The 15,753-nt window shown below is 35.6% G+C and overlaps 1 pseudogene; it reads right to left on the bottom strand.

Annotated features, from left to right (window-relative positions):
- Positions 1 to 14,481: 14,481 nt before the first annotated feature.
- LOC140846265 (olfactory receptor 2T8-like) lies at positions 14,482 to 15,383 on the bottom strand (annotated as a pseudogene).
- Positions 15,384 to 15,753: the final 370 nt, after the last annotated feature.

A 15,753-nucleotide genomic window follows, 5' to 3' on the forward strand; every position in this document is an offset into this window, starting at 1 on the left:
CCTCTCTGTAATTCCTGCCCCAGTAGTGTTATATGTTACCTGAAACTTCCATTTTATTCCTAATTGCTATACCCATTCTAGTAATGCATGTCGAGGAAAGTGGATACCTTAATCGCTCTCAATCACCTGTGGCCGGCCATAGGCTGCAAAGAGATGCTCTGGGTCCCTCTTGTTGGTTTGCTGATCTGTACAACATGCAGGAAAGCAACCAAGAGTCCAGTAGCAGTGTCCACACAAGTCATGGTGTACCGATATCCTTCTTGTATGTGCAAAGGCACAGTATAGTCTATCTGTCATCTCACAAGGGGTATTGGCCCCCTTGCTATTATCCCATGTTGCTGCAGGACTCAGCGTAAGTCTCTCTTAGAGCACAAAAGGCACCCATTCCAGGCTCTGCTGACTTCTTCAAGGGTCTATGTTAAGCCCTACTGACAGGCCACAGCCCACCTTGTCTTTTGCCCCATGTGCAACAAACACTGATGTAACCATTGGGCTCCGTCAGAGGCAGGTTTTCCTTCTAGCCAGTGCTCCTGGATCAAAGTAATTGCTTCATCATGATCTGAGGATGATAAAGGCAAATGGCCAGTCACATGATATATGGTAATTGTCTTAGTCTGAGCAGAGACCCGAGGGTTTTGCCATGGCCCTTTCCCCCAAAAGGGCCAATGACCAACCATTCAGTGGCATGGCACCATGTTGGTAGCCACAGGGTCAAGCCCCAATAGATGACCCAGCTGTCAGTGCAGACAACCATAGGGGAAGGCTCCTGGGTGATCATGAGCCATACTGCCTGCAACTCAGCCCACTGACTGCTCTTCCCCTCTCCATCCCCATCCATATTGTTTCAGTCTAGGAAAGAAAGCCATGGTCCTCCACTTTCGCGACTGCCCACAACTGGAGCTGTCTGTATACTAAGCATCTTCAGATATAGGGGCTTTTCCCTCATGATAAGCACTCTTGGCTACCAATGGCTCAAAAGCAAGCTCTTCCTGCTTTTCCACTGGTAAACATCACTGGCCACAATAATCACTGGAGTTCTCCTCTTAAGGGGCTATTGGAAAGCCTGTTAATCTATTGTGAATATATGTCCCATTTTGCTAGTGTAGGCATCTGTGCCACACCACTCCATGGTCTTTGGGTCCAGTCTTGCACCCACCCTGCAATGGGATAGGTGGTTTTTACCTAGGTCAGAGCTGTTCTGGTGATGGGCTCCGTGGTCAAAAAGGTATGGTACCCAGCATCCTGTTGCTTTACTGTCAAAGTGTACTGGACTTCTGCTCCTTTCCATAGTTGTGTCCAGAATGCAATAGGTTGGCAGATTAGTTCAAGCTGCTACCAAAGGTCCCATCCATAACCATCTTCATTTACATGAACATCTAGCTTATAGGGCCTTGATGAGTCCATTACACTCAAGGCATGTATGGCAATACCCAATCATCACCCTGTGGTGGTGAGGGTCCAGACAGAGCCTTAGTACTGTCCCCCTGGAAGTCCTGCAGGGACACAGGCTGAGCATGGGACTTTGCCTCTCACTTCCACGTCTTGGACCTCAGTGGGTGGAACTGTTCCTCTGGCTTAGTTGTTCCCAGTTATGACATCATCTTATTGGGTTGCCCATCAAGTTTTTCTTTCACTATCCCAGCCTTTACCAAATCAACCCACATCTGAGTCCTCAAGACATTCACGGGGCCCTTTGTACCTCTCCTTTCAGTTGTAGCCTGGACTTCCTTCCATTTTCTTATTGTTTCAACCTCCTCCAGATCTGCTAAAGTATGAGTAGCCTCATTTATGGGTTGCTTTATGTGGAGGGCAAGAATAGTCACTGGGGACCCAAGGAGAGATGGGGGAGCTATATGGAGCACAGTATTTCTCATTCCCACAGGGAACAACTCTTCATTGGGGCGCTGAGTGTCCATATTATAGATGATATTTTTCATGCCCATCTCCCATAACACCTGCTGTAGCTGTGCATACATTTTCCAGCTTGTGGGTGACTATGGTAAATCACCCTGATTAGGTCAAAGTGCCCTGATGGCTACTGCCAGTCAATCCAGAAGTGCCTGATTCCCTGAGGTGTGATGGGCACTTTACAACTGTTGCCAGAAGGAAGGATGAGTTGTCAGGAAAGCCACTCTACTCATCTCAGTACCTTACATAACAATGTTTTCCACCTGCATATCCCAGAGATGTAAAAACCATGTGGGCAGAGATTACAATGGCTTCTGCCTATACCAGATGCTCATGACCACCAGCTCATCCTGGGTATAGGGATGGAGCATGGAGTGCTCCACAACCTGGGGAGGAGGCAGTCCCTACCCCTGAAGGGCCCACAGTTGTGTTTTTATTTTTTAAATTACAACCCACAGAACTTTAATATGGGAGAGGTTGGTGCCTTGGGCAGTGACCTTGGCAACAGATCAGCCCCTTGCCCCACCCCCTCTTCCCCTCCTGATGACTCCTCTGCCATCTCCAGGGGTGAAGGTACCACTCTTCCCTCTAAATGTTTAGATTGTTTCCAATTTAGAGTAATTAGGAATAAAACTACAATGTGCCTTACACATAGAAATTCTTGTATGAAGATATGCTTGCTTATGCTTGAATAAATAGCTAAGATGATAATTTGTATATATAGTGTTAAGTATTAAACATAGTAAGAAATTACTACTAAAATAGCCAGATTTTTTGGAACACTTTATATTCCAATGAGGAGTAACAAGTGCCCCAGTGTCCATGTCTACACCAACACTTAATACTGTTCCTTTTTAATTTAAGATATTTTGTGGGTATGTATTGCATTTCATGTCTCAGTTTGTGCTTTTCATACAACTAATGACAGTGAGCATGTTTTCATGTGTTCCCTGGCCAACCTTATGACATTTTTTGTCAAGTGTTCAAATGCTGGCATTTTAAATTGAATAGTTTATTCTCATATATTTATTTTTTATTATTGTGTGTGTGTATTTTTATCCCAATTTTCTACTTGATTTTCCCTAGACTTAGCAATGATTTCTAAATAGTAAGAGTTTAAATTTCACTGAGATTTATCTCTATTATCATTTGTATCTTTCATATTTCATGGTTTATGATTTTTGGCTTGTGTCTTACAAGACTTCTTATATTATTCCAATTTTTTGAAGACAGTTTTCTCTGTTTTCTTCAGTAAAATGTAGTTTTACATCTTATATTTAGGTCTGTCATCTTTTTCTAGTGAATTTGTGTATGGCATGAAATAACATGAGATTCTATGTTTTTCCTATACTGATTTTCTACACCATTTGATAATCCTTTCCTTATTAAATTTTCATAGCCCATTAGAAAAAAGTTCAGTGTAAGTCTATGTAACTATTTCTAAAGTCCTATCTGATTAATTTGTTTATATTTATGCTAATAACAGTTCTGATTAACATACCTGTATAGTCATTCTGAAAATCAGGTGGTAAAATTGGACAATATGGTTTCCTATTTCCAAAATTGTTGATTTTCTAAACATTTGGACTCCATGTGCATTTCAGAAAGAGTTAATAAACTTATACACACACACACACACATATCCTTCTGAAAACTTATATGTGGAATCTAAAAGAGACAAAATGAATAAAACAGCAGTGGACTCATAGACAGATATAACGGGTGGTTACCTTGAGCAGGGGATAAAGAGGCAGAAAATCTCAATCATAATATAAATTAGTTACAAGGATGAAAGTACAGCCTAGAGAATGTAGTCAGTATCTCTTTAATATGTTTCTATGCTGACAGATAGTAACTGCACTATTTGTAGTACATATTTTGTAATGTATATAACTGTTGAATCACTATGTTGTATGTTGAAATAAATATAATATATCCACTATAATTAAAATATATAAAAAGAAAAAAGATGTCTCATCAATTAAATATCCATAGTGAAAATATATCTTTAACATCACTAACACCATAGATATTATCACCTGCATTGTAATTCTAAATTTGAAATATAAATTACTAAATATTTTAGGAGAAATCACATGTGAGCATAGGTGTATGTAACACTTATCTGTTTGATGCAACATTCATATTTGACCTTTTTGCTACCAGCTTAAAACTCTTTGGTGGTTTTCCATTTTTTGTTATTATATAGAATATTGTGAGGAATATAGATAGACAGTACTTATCCACTATCTATCCTGGATCATCTGTTTCATACTCATCAATCTTGACCCCTTTGCAATCTCATCACTGGGATATGAGACCCTTAGTGTTAGTACAACTATGATGGACACTTTATTTATTGAGATTACAGGTATTTTTTTTTTTTGAGAGGGCATCTCTCATATTTATTGATCAAATGGTTGTTAACAACAATAAAATTCAGTATGGGGGGGTCAATGCTCAATGTACAATCATTAATGCATCTCAAGCCTAATTCTCGTCAGTCTCCAATCTTCTGAAGCATAACGAACAAGTTCTTACATGGTGAACGAATTCTTACAGAGTGAATAAATTCTTACATGGTGAACAGTACAAGGGCATTCATCACAGAAACTTTCGGTTTTGATCATGCAATATGACCTATAAACCATCAGGTCAAATATGAATATTCATTTGATTTTTGTACTTGATTTATATGTTGATCCCACATTTCTCCTATTATTATTATTATTTTTATTTTTAATAAAATGCTGAAGTGGTAGGTAGATGCAAGATAAAGGTAGAAAACATAGTTTAGTGCTGTAAGAAGGCAAATGTAGATGATCAGATGATCAGGTGTGTGCCTATGGACTAAGTATTAATCCAGGCTAGACAAGGGCAGCAAGACATCCACGGAGAGATTACAGGTATTTTGCAGTGAGAATTGCAGAGTGGGCATGACACCATGAAGATCAAGTTTTAGGCATGTGTTGTCAGGATTCAGCCAATACTATTAAGCACAATTTATTACTGTTGCATACATATGTGCACGGATGTGAAACGAGCATATTTGGTACAACCCAACCAGCATATTTTGGAGTAAGAACTGCCTTATCTTCACATGGATTAAAGCCATAGATCAAGGGAGAAAAGTTACATGACCAGATTTTTAGACATTGAAAGGTATATGACATATTTAACACCTATTGATGACCACTGTCCTTCTTTACCCCCAAGTAAACACACATACGCAACACAGATGCACACATAAACCAAAGGAAAATGGAAATTAGATTAATATATATAATAGAGAGAGAGAGAGAGAGAGAGAGAGAGAGAGAGAGAGAGAGAGAAAATAGGAAATAATATATGGATGCATTATATAAAATAATATATATACAAAATAACTAGAAAATAAATTTTATATATGTAAAATAAAGTAATTTTATACATTATTTTATATTTGTATATAAAAACACATTGCAGCATCTTAAAAACATGATAAAACTGAAAATATACAAGTTGAAAATAAAAACATGGTAAAATTGAAAGTAAATGAAAGAGGATGCCCACTACACCTGTTTTTTATATGTATTAGCGTTTTTTAGCAATATACCAATACAATTCACCTAAAAGATACAGATAATGAAAATTGGAAATTGATAAATATATTTCTATTTGCAGTGATTTGACTTTATACTTAGAATATCCACAAGAATCTACCTAAATACAATCAGAACTAATATCAAATAAGTGTAATTATTCCCTTTTGAATAATGTTATTACATAATATTTAATCATCTCCAATAGAATACATTTTAGAATAACCATATTTGAGATTTATTTGACATTTTAGGTTAAGTCAGGTTTGTAGAAATCCTAGGAATTAGAAATTTTTTTCTACAGAATCTACAATATTTATGATACTCAGGTTTATGTACGTTAAAAGTTGTATGCTAACAGTTGTGTTAAGATATTATAATTCATAAATTGTTATACACAAATAAAATAATTTACTGAAGAAACTATAAGTAAGCCTTACAGTCACAAAAAAGCAGATTTAAATGGGAACATTTAATAAAATTATTGACTCATTTATATGTTGACCTGAAAAGTCCTCACACCTTGACATGTATCATATAAACAATTTCTTTTGGATGGTTTTCCTAAGAACTCCTGTCAGATTACTATTCCTTAGACTATAGATAAAAGGGTTTAACAAGGGAGTGATCACAGTGTACATTGCAGCTGCTGCTCTGTCTGTTTCAGCTGTGTGGAAGGTGGAGGGACATAAATAAACAACAATTATTGTACCAAAAAACAAGAGGCCCACACAGGTGTGAGAAGAACACGTGGAGAATGCTTTAAACTTCCCTGTGGTTGGTGGTATTCTGACTATAGCACAACCAATGAGTATGTAAGAAACTAAAATGCAGGTAAAGCTCACCACCACTACAAGTCTCCCCTCAATAAATATAAATAACTCATTGATGTGGGTATCTGAACAGGACAACTTTAGCAATGGATGAATATCACAGAAGAACTGAGGAATCTTGTTATCCTCACAGAAGGGTAATTGCACCAATAAGATGGTGTGTATCTGTGCACTCAAGACAGCAGAGATCCAGGAGCTGGCCAGCAGATAGGCACAAAATTTGGGAGTCATGATGGATAAGTAGGACAGAGGGAGGCAGATGGCCACAAAACGGTCATAGGACATGATAGGGAGAAGCAATGTGTCCAACCCTGAAAAGCAGATAAACAGGTACATTTGCATCATGAAGCTACTGAAAGAGATGGTGGAATTTCCTGTATGGATGTCTATAAGAATTTTGGGAACTGTAGTGGGAGAGAAACAGAGATCAATCAAGGACAACTTGCTAAGGAAGAAATACATGGGGAGTGAAAACAAGCATTTGAGATGATTGTTAGGATGATCAGCAGGTTTCCCACCATGGTGGTCAGATAAATGCAGAAGAGCAGGGAAAACAGGAGCGGCTGTTTAGCTGGGTCATCAGAAAACCCCTTGGGAAGGAACTCCACAGCACTGGGCTGGTGTAGCCCCCTCAAAAATTCCATCACCTGCATGTAGGTCTTGTGGTTTACAGAAGCATGAAGCTCACAAACCAGATTTAATCAGGCCGTCAATCCATGATGGAATTTTTTTCTATGAAAATATAATAAATACAATTTATTTGGGGTATGGTGTAATCATATTTGTTCAATTGATTCATTGCCGTCAAATTAGTTTAAGAATAATTAAATTCTATATTAAAACAAAAACATTTTATCACACCCAAACTAAGTTAAGTCATACATTCTCTAATTCATTTTCATTCAATTACCCTGGAAATCATATTATCTGTTTACCAATGAATAAACTGAGACTTATAAGATGTTAATTCTTTCCAATGATTTATCATATACTTATAAGTAAGTGAAACTAATATATCAACACAGATTTTCTGACTGTTCTTTTGCCATTCACATGAGGTGTAAGTTCACCATGAAAATGCCAAATGTAAAATTATTGAAACACTTTTATTTTTTTACTATCAAGAGTAGTAGTTATAATCTATATTCCACTTCCTTTTGACTTTAAAACCTCCCTAAGAATCATTCCAGCTTATTTTGGGTGTGTGTCCCACAGCCCTTAATCTTTGTCAGAACAATTAAGCTGTAACAATTCAATTGATCCTTTATTTATTTATTTGTAAAGTAACTTGCAAGGCCCTTGAATAATAGACTGTATGTTATGTTTACTCTTGTATCACATCTTTCAATAGTTCAGACTTAGATAATGGAATAATTACATGAATGAAAATGATCAAAACAAAATAATACATTTCAGGAAACTTTGGCTAATATAGCATCTGGCAAGGTAGGGAGTGGCTCCCCTAATTTCATAACATAAAGCCTATTGTTCCCACTTGCAAAAAATAAGGAATAAATGATTTTTAATAATTAAGTGAAGCAATTCACAATTTTTCATTGTCCCCATTTGTGAGATTAAACTCATATCAGAGAATTGTTGAACAGCAAAAAAATGATTTGAAATACATGAATCAAAATTATGTAATTCTAAGTGAATCAACCTGGACAGAAAAGAATTCAAAGCTTATTAGCTCTGTAGCTGTGAAATGAAAATTTGTTATTAAAAGTTTTCTGGTATATAGAATAATGAAAACAATTGCTTTACTTAAAAAACCTTTATCTGTTTGAATTAATAATAGAACAAATATAATGAATATACAACTAGTCTAATGTGTTTGGAGAATAATAGCTGAATTGAATGAAATGGAGAAGACATTTCCAGGAGAGACTATGGCAATAATTGCTTAGAGGGAGTATTAAGACTGACATCCTTCCTCTGTGTTATTTATGTCATCTGTGCCTATCTTGTTGAAAGTTTAAACTCATCTTGAAGTTCAGTGTGAGTTTTCCTTTTATAATGCTCTTGAAGTGGATAGAAGCTAAGTTTTCAAAAAAAAATAATTCCAAAAGACAGTGAGGTGTATGGTTTTTTAAAGCATCATGTTATCAAAAATATCTCTTTTGGAAAAAAAGGTAACCAGAACCTGTTTTACTCATATCTCCCTGGGCATATTCTTTTATCTTAGATTACTGGTCCACAGGGCTCCTCCAAATATAGCCATTTTTACACATCTATTGAAACATACCTGGCTTCTAAAAAAGAAAAAGCCAAGAATTCAGAATAGGTGACAAAATTAAGGAGCTAGAGCCTAACTCTCAGACATTAGAGATAAATAAAATTCCCAAATGTAGAATTCTTAAAGAATATTAATTGAAAATTGTGCTCAAGTCACTCATGGAAATTATCATAATTTCTGACTATGTGTGGCCCAAAACAATCATGTTCTCTTTAGTAACAAATGCTTGGATGGAGTTGTTCTTCCTCAAATACCACCTTCCACCCCTGGTGTAGACAAGATATTTATTGAAGCAGATCATGGGTATAACATAAACATCTGGAAAAGTCACACTAGAACCAATCTTGTATGTGTTGACTGCATAGTTGTGTTTAATGATATCAACATATTATTTGAAGACTGAATTTATCACATTGACCGAATTTTTATTTTTTGGAAAATTTATAGTCTCATCAGCATAAAATCAAAGACCAACTTATCTCATGCTACAAAGAAAACAGAAATTCACAAGTGTGTAATATATATTTCTACAACATATATGATACACAATAGACAAACCCTTAGTCAGACATATCAAGGAAAAGAAAGAGAAGACAAAAATAAAGAAAAGATCAGAAATGTAAAAAGAAATTACCACTGACACAGAAAAACTCAAACAATTATAAGAAAATCACATGGGAAAAGATAGCCAATACATTTGACAAACTAAAAGAAATATATAAATTCCTAGAAACATACAATCTTTCAAGACTTACCCAGCAATAAACTGAAAATATGAACAGACCAATTACTTCTAACAAGATTGAATTGGTAATCAAAAAATTCCCAATAAACAAAATTCCATGACCAGACAGCTTCATGGGTGAATTCTACCAAACTTTAAAGAGCTAATACTCTTTTGAAAGTATTCTAGAAAAATGGACAAGGAAGGAGTAATTCTCAACTCATTCTGGGAAGTCAAACTACAAAAACAGACAAATATGAAAAAAGAAAACTACAAACCATAATTCTACATTAACTGAATTGTCATGGTTTGAACATTTTATAGTCTCATCAGCATGAAATCAAGAGGACCAGCTGATAATATAAGGAAGATAAATTCAGAAATGTCTAATGACATATGCTTTTAATATTTCTAAAACAGCTTTGAAAATGGAGCTGTTGGAAGAGTTTTCAACCTAAAAGTCATTTAAAAATATGAACTATAACCCATAGCTATAGTTTTCAGATACTAAATAACATCAATACCTCTAAGCCTTATTATTTGGGTGGACATCTCTATACTAAATCTCTCAGAATAACCTTCTTTGAGAGCAGGGACTACTCCATCTATAAAACTAAAAGATGCCCATGTAGACATTCTATGTATCATAGGCTGCCAGCAAAGGGGTTTTTGTAAAAAAACTGGAAATAGATTACCTAAATTAATGTTTTTGTTTGGGTATTTCTTTCACTGCTGTCATTACTGTTTCTTCTCATGTAGAAAGTGGGCTTAATTGATCCACCAGTTTCATCTCCAGCAGCAATGAAAAAGCATGTGCATGATGAATTCATGATTGGTCATAATGATTTAACCAAAGGATATGGGGTTGAAAGACGTAAACAAGGAAGCATGAAGAACATGAACGTGCTCTTAGGTGGCCTCCAAGGTACAATCTATTCAGTTTCTCAGGAGAAAGGGATACTAAGCAGATAGTCAACCTCAGGTGTGTACCCCAGAGACATTTTCTCTGGAGAGGAATAAAGATTTATAAAGTTATCCCTTCTTTTGGTAATATTCATAGTAATCCAATGATAGCATTTTTTTTACCACAGAGATTAGGAAATCGTTACATTTCCCAGGAGTTTCTGTTAAGGCTCTTTAAAGTAAAATTTCAGGTATGAACTTGTGTTAATATCACCTGACAGTCTGAGCTCTACTGTATTTAATTGGTTCCCTTATCAATCAACAAATATCCTTCATCTAAACTGTTGTGTTTAAAAAATAAAGTTGTGTTACTTTCTTTCTGTCTACCACGTTGTATGACATAACTTATTTATCCAGGAGTCTGTACACCTTTTATAGCACTTATTACTTTTCACATGAAATTGTATAATCTTTATGCTAAAAACCTCTTCAATACAGACTGCACATGTTATTTAGATCAGGATTTCCAATACTTTGTGGAAAAGTAGAAAACTTTTCCTTTTCTAAGGTATGCAACTATGTGAAGTAAAATGATAATGCATCAAAACAATAACTATGTAATTGAAAAGTACTGTATTGTGTGCTAGATATATAAAACTTTGATTAACTTGAGTACCACCCTACCTTGTCTATCACCTCGCTTAAACAGTTAGTGAATATTGGCATCAGCAAGCATAATATCTTCAAATATTTTTATTTTGTCATTATTTCTATTTTCTCCTAAACATGGCTGTTAGTTGATAATACAGACATAAAAGCCTTAAGGGATTACTTCTAATTTGTATCCTTTAAATTTTCCCATGTGTAATTTTAAGGGTGAATGTCTCATTGTTATTTTATGTTACCAATTATAAATGACTGTTGTGAACAGATATTAAAGCAGATATAAGAATTGTACAAATCATTCATGTTGATTTACATGACTGTATTAATATACTTAGTATATTTTTCTAGTTTTATTAAGACTTAATTGATGTACAACATTGAGTTTAAGTTGCACAATGTGATAATTTGATACATTTATATACAGCAAAATGATTACCACAATGATGTTAATTCAGACATACATCACCTCACAAAATTACCTCATGTGCATGTGAGTCTATGGTAATATATTTATGATTTACAGTCTCAGCACCTTTCAACTGTATAATACAATATTGGTACCTCTAGTCACCCAGCTGTACATTAAATACCCAGATCTTATTCCTATTAAAATTGGAAGTTCGATTCCATTGATCAACATCTACTATATATTCCAAAACCCCAGCTCCTGACAACCACTATTCTCTCTGTTTCTATGAATTTGGCTTACTTAGATTCTACGTATAAGTGACACTATACAGTATTCATCTTTACTATCTAACTCATTTCACTTAGAATAATGTCCTTAAGGTTCATCTATTTTGATGCAAATGGAAGGATCTCCTATATTGTATTACCTTTATTCATTCATCTTTCAATGGACACAGGTTGTTTTTATGTTTCCTTTTGACTTTTGTGAATAATACTTCAATGAACATAGGCATGGAGCTGTCTTTTCAAAACATATTGTTAGGTCATATGACTCCTTTGTCAAATATTAGTTACTTCATTGTACATGCATGAGTTTTATTTCTGGAATGTTGATTTGGTTCCATTGGTCTATGAGTCTTCTTTCATGGCAGTGCCATATTGTTTTAATTACAATATCTTTGTAATGTAGTTTGAAATCACAAACTGTGAAGCCTCCAATTTTGTTCTTCTTTTTAAGAATTTCTTTGGCTACCAGGGTATTTCTATGCTTCTATATGACATTCAAAATTATTTTGCATTTCTGTGAAAAGTGCCTTTATAATTTTGATAAAGACTGCATTTAGTCTGCAAACAGCTTTGGATAATTTTGTCATTATGACAACATTAATTTTTCCAATCCATGGGCATGCTACATATTTTCATTTATTAGTATTTTATTTAATTTCTTTAATCAATGTTTTATAATTGAGAGCACAGATCTTTTATCTCACTTGAATTTCTTGCTGAATATTTTATTGTTTTTGAAGGTATTACATATGGGTTTGTTTTATTTATTTTCATATAGTTCATTTTTCCGTTTAGAAACGAGTGAATGTATATGTTGATTGTACATCATAGAAATTTACTTTACTTCTAACAGCTTTTTATAGAGTTCTTGGGAGTTTCTATAAAAAAGATCATGTCATTTGCAAACAAAGACAATTTAATTCTTCATTTCCAAATTGTATATATTTCACATTTTTATTGACTTGTCTAATTGCTTTAGTTAAGATTTTCAGCACCTTACTGAAAAGAACTGGAGGAAGTGGGCACACATGCTTTGTTCCTGACCTTGGAGGAAATTATTCAATCTTTTTGTCATTGATTATAATGTTAGTTGTGGGATTGTCATGTATCTCCTTGAATAAGGACACATGAAACTGAGAACGAGAGAGAAAAATGGATCTCTAGGAATGAAAGAATGATAAGAGAATTGTATGATAATTCCAAATGAATCAATATTTGTGTAATAGGGATACCAGAAGGACAAGATAGAGACAAAGGGTTAGAAACACTCTTTGAGGAAATAACTGTTAAAAATGTCTGGGGAAGAAAATAGACACTCAGGTTATGGAAGGCCAGAGATCCTCTAATAAAGGAACCCCAGGAGGACACCATGAAGACATACAATAATTAAAATGGCAAAGATTAAGGATAAGGAGAGAGGATTGAAAGCAACCAGAGAGAGAACAAAGATTACTTATAATGGAAACCCCGTGAAACTATCATCAGACTTCTCAGCAGAGACTTTATAGGCCAGAGGGAGGAGCATGAATAATCTGATGTACTGAGACAGAAGGACCTCCGACCAAGAATCTCAACCCAGCAAGATTTTCTTTCAAATCTGAAGCAGAGATTGACCATTTCCCAGGTAAATGAAGGCCTAAGGAAATTATACCACTAAACTAGAATTACAGAACACATTAAAAGGACTGCTATAGACAGAAATGTTCCTTAGGCTTAAGAGCTTTCACCAGTGAAAATGAATGCACATTAAACGTAGTTAACCAATTAACTACCAAGCACACAAAAATTAAAACAAAACAAAGGTTGTAAAGTTAACTACATAAGATGACTCAAAGGATACACACAAAAATGCAGATTATGACATCTAATACATAAAGTGCAGAGGAGGAAAAAGAAGACAAAAGCACTTTCAGATTGTGTTTGAAATAAAGCAATCATCCACTTAATATATGCTGTTATGTACTTCAGAAGCTGTCCTTGAACCTGATGATAACCACAAACCTAAAGCCTGTAACAGACACACAAAAAAGTAACAAAGGGAAATCCAACCACACAACACTAAAGAAAACCATCAACAAGAGAGGAAGAAATGAACAGAGAGGAACCACAAAACAAACAGAAAACAGTTGATAAACTTGTGATAATATATACCTACCAATAATTGCATTTAATATAAATGGACTGAGTGCACCAATCAAAAGACACGAGTGGCAGAATAGATCAAGAAACAGGACCAATGTATATGCTGCCTACAGGAGATTAATTTCAGACCCAAAGACATGCACAAATTAAAAGTTAAAGGATGGAAAAAGATGTTTCATGGAAATAAAGGGAGAAGATGATTCTAGTCCATGCTTTCTCTTCCACGGATGGAAGTTACACCTCACCATAAATTTCAAATTTATTTGTAGTTCAGGAAGTCCCAAGGTAAACTCTATATAATAGTTGTTATATATATGATAATGTGATTTCTTTGTTTATAGTATTTCATAAAGAATGGATTATATCAGAGAGGAAGTTATTATAGGTAGAAAGGAAAATTAGTTTGATAATCACTGACATAAAAACGGTGGCACAATAAGATACCTAATTTGTGGCAACACATGCCTTGATGAATTTCTTTTATAAACAAAATTTTGTCAATAATTTAAACATATATCAAATACATAGCTCCAGTAGAACCATTCAGTAAGAGCATAAGACAGCCAGCTAGGCAAAAGCAGCCAAGTTAATTCATTGAATGAATTTGTGAGTTGTGGTGTGGAAACACTGTAATAAGGATTTGTGATCAACAGACTTTTAACATCCACAATTTATTCTTGATGACAATGTAATAGACAATCCCAATGTATGGAGGTCCATTTGTATTTCCAAGAAAAAGAGAAATAATGCATATATAACTTCTCTCTAGGAATCTTACCCTCAGTCATTATTTTAGGCAGGACACTGGCCCATAAACCTTGTCAGGGCTCCCTTGACCTCATTGTTCCTTAGACGGTAGGTGAGTGAGTACAACACAGTCGTTAAGAGAGTATAAAATGCTGACACAACCTTGTCATGGTTAGCTGACCTATAGGATTTGGATCTCATGTAAGTAAAAATGCCTGCTCCTTAAAACAGTCCCACCACAGCCAAATGTGAGAAGCAGGTGGCAAAAGCTTTTTTGTGGGCTTCTGTAGAATGCATCTGGAGAAGAGCAGCCACTGTGAGACTATAGGAAACCTGGATGAGGGAAAGTGGGACCAGGAGCATTAACACACAGCAGGTGTACACGTCAACATAAGCAAAACGCACCAGAATGGGCACGTCACCGAAGAAATGGTCAATTTCATGAGCCCTGCAAAACAGGAAGCCCTGGGTGGCAGCAGCCTGCGTGAGCCCATCAGCTGCTCCCAGGAAACAGGACCCCCAGGTCATTAGCAGGCATAGTCGTCAGTTCATGAGGATGGGGTATCTCAGGAGGTGGCAAATAGCCACGTAGTGCTCATAGGACATGGCCGCCAAGAGGAAGCGCCCACCTCCACCCAATGTGAGGAAGAAGATCTACACCCCACAGCCAGTGGGGGAGATGGACTTTCTCCCTGTTACGTAGTGAGCAGCCATCTTGGGCACAGTAGTGCAGACCAGCACCCGGTCTGTGAGGGAGAGCTGGCTCAGCAGGAGGTACATGGGTGTGTGCAGTCAAGGGTCTTGGTTAACCGGCAGCATCATGAGGGCATTGCCCACGAGGGAGTTGAAGGCAACTGTCAGAGCCATCACAAATAGAACGGGTGGGCTCCTGAGTGCTTAAAGAGTCCTAGGAGAATGAACTCTGAGGTGGTGTTCCCACTTCCCATGATTTCAACAGCATTGACACTGAAACAGCGAAATAGATGAGTTTTCATCAGTCACAGTGCTCCATTTCAATTATATTTTTCATGAAAGTAATTGAAAATAACAAAACTTATTTCAAATACTTGATCTGCCATTTGCAAAATCTTTTAACTAGGGCATAAAATTAATTTCAATATTTTCCTGTTTTCAAAGTTTTAATTTTAAGTACTTCTCAGTTTAGTTTGAGACACAATGAATAAGAATTCTTCGTAAATCCAATTTGCTTTGTAAGTGTATCTTTATGCTCTATGATAGCAACAAAAATGGACAAGATATTAATTACATAATTTATAACATATTTGTTCTAGCCTTGTATCATACACAGTAATATTC

This window comes from Manis javanica, chromosome 14, assembly GCF_040802235.1.
Source record: "Manis javanica isolate MJ-LG chromosome 14, MJ_LKY, whole genome shotgun sequence".
In the NCBI taxonomy this organism is placed as follows: domain Eukaryota; kingdom Metazoa; phylum Chordata; class Mammalia; order Pholidota; family Manidae; genus Manis; species Manis javanica.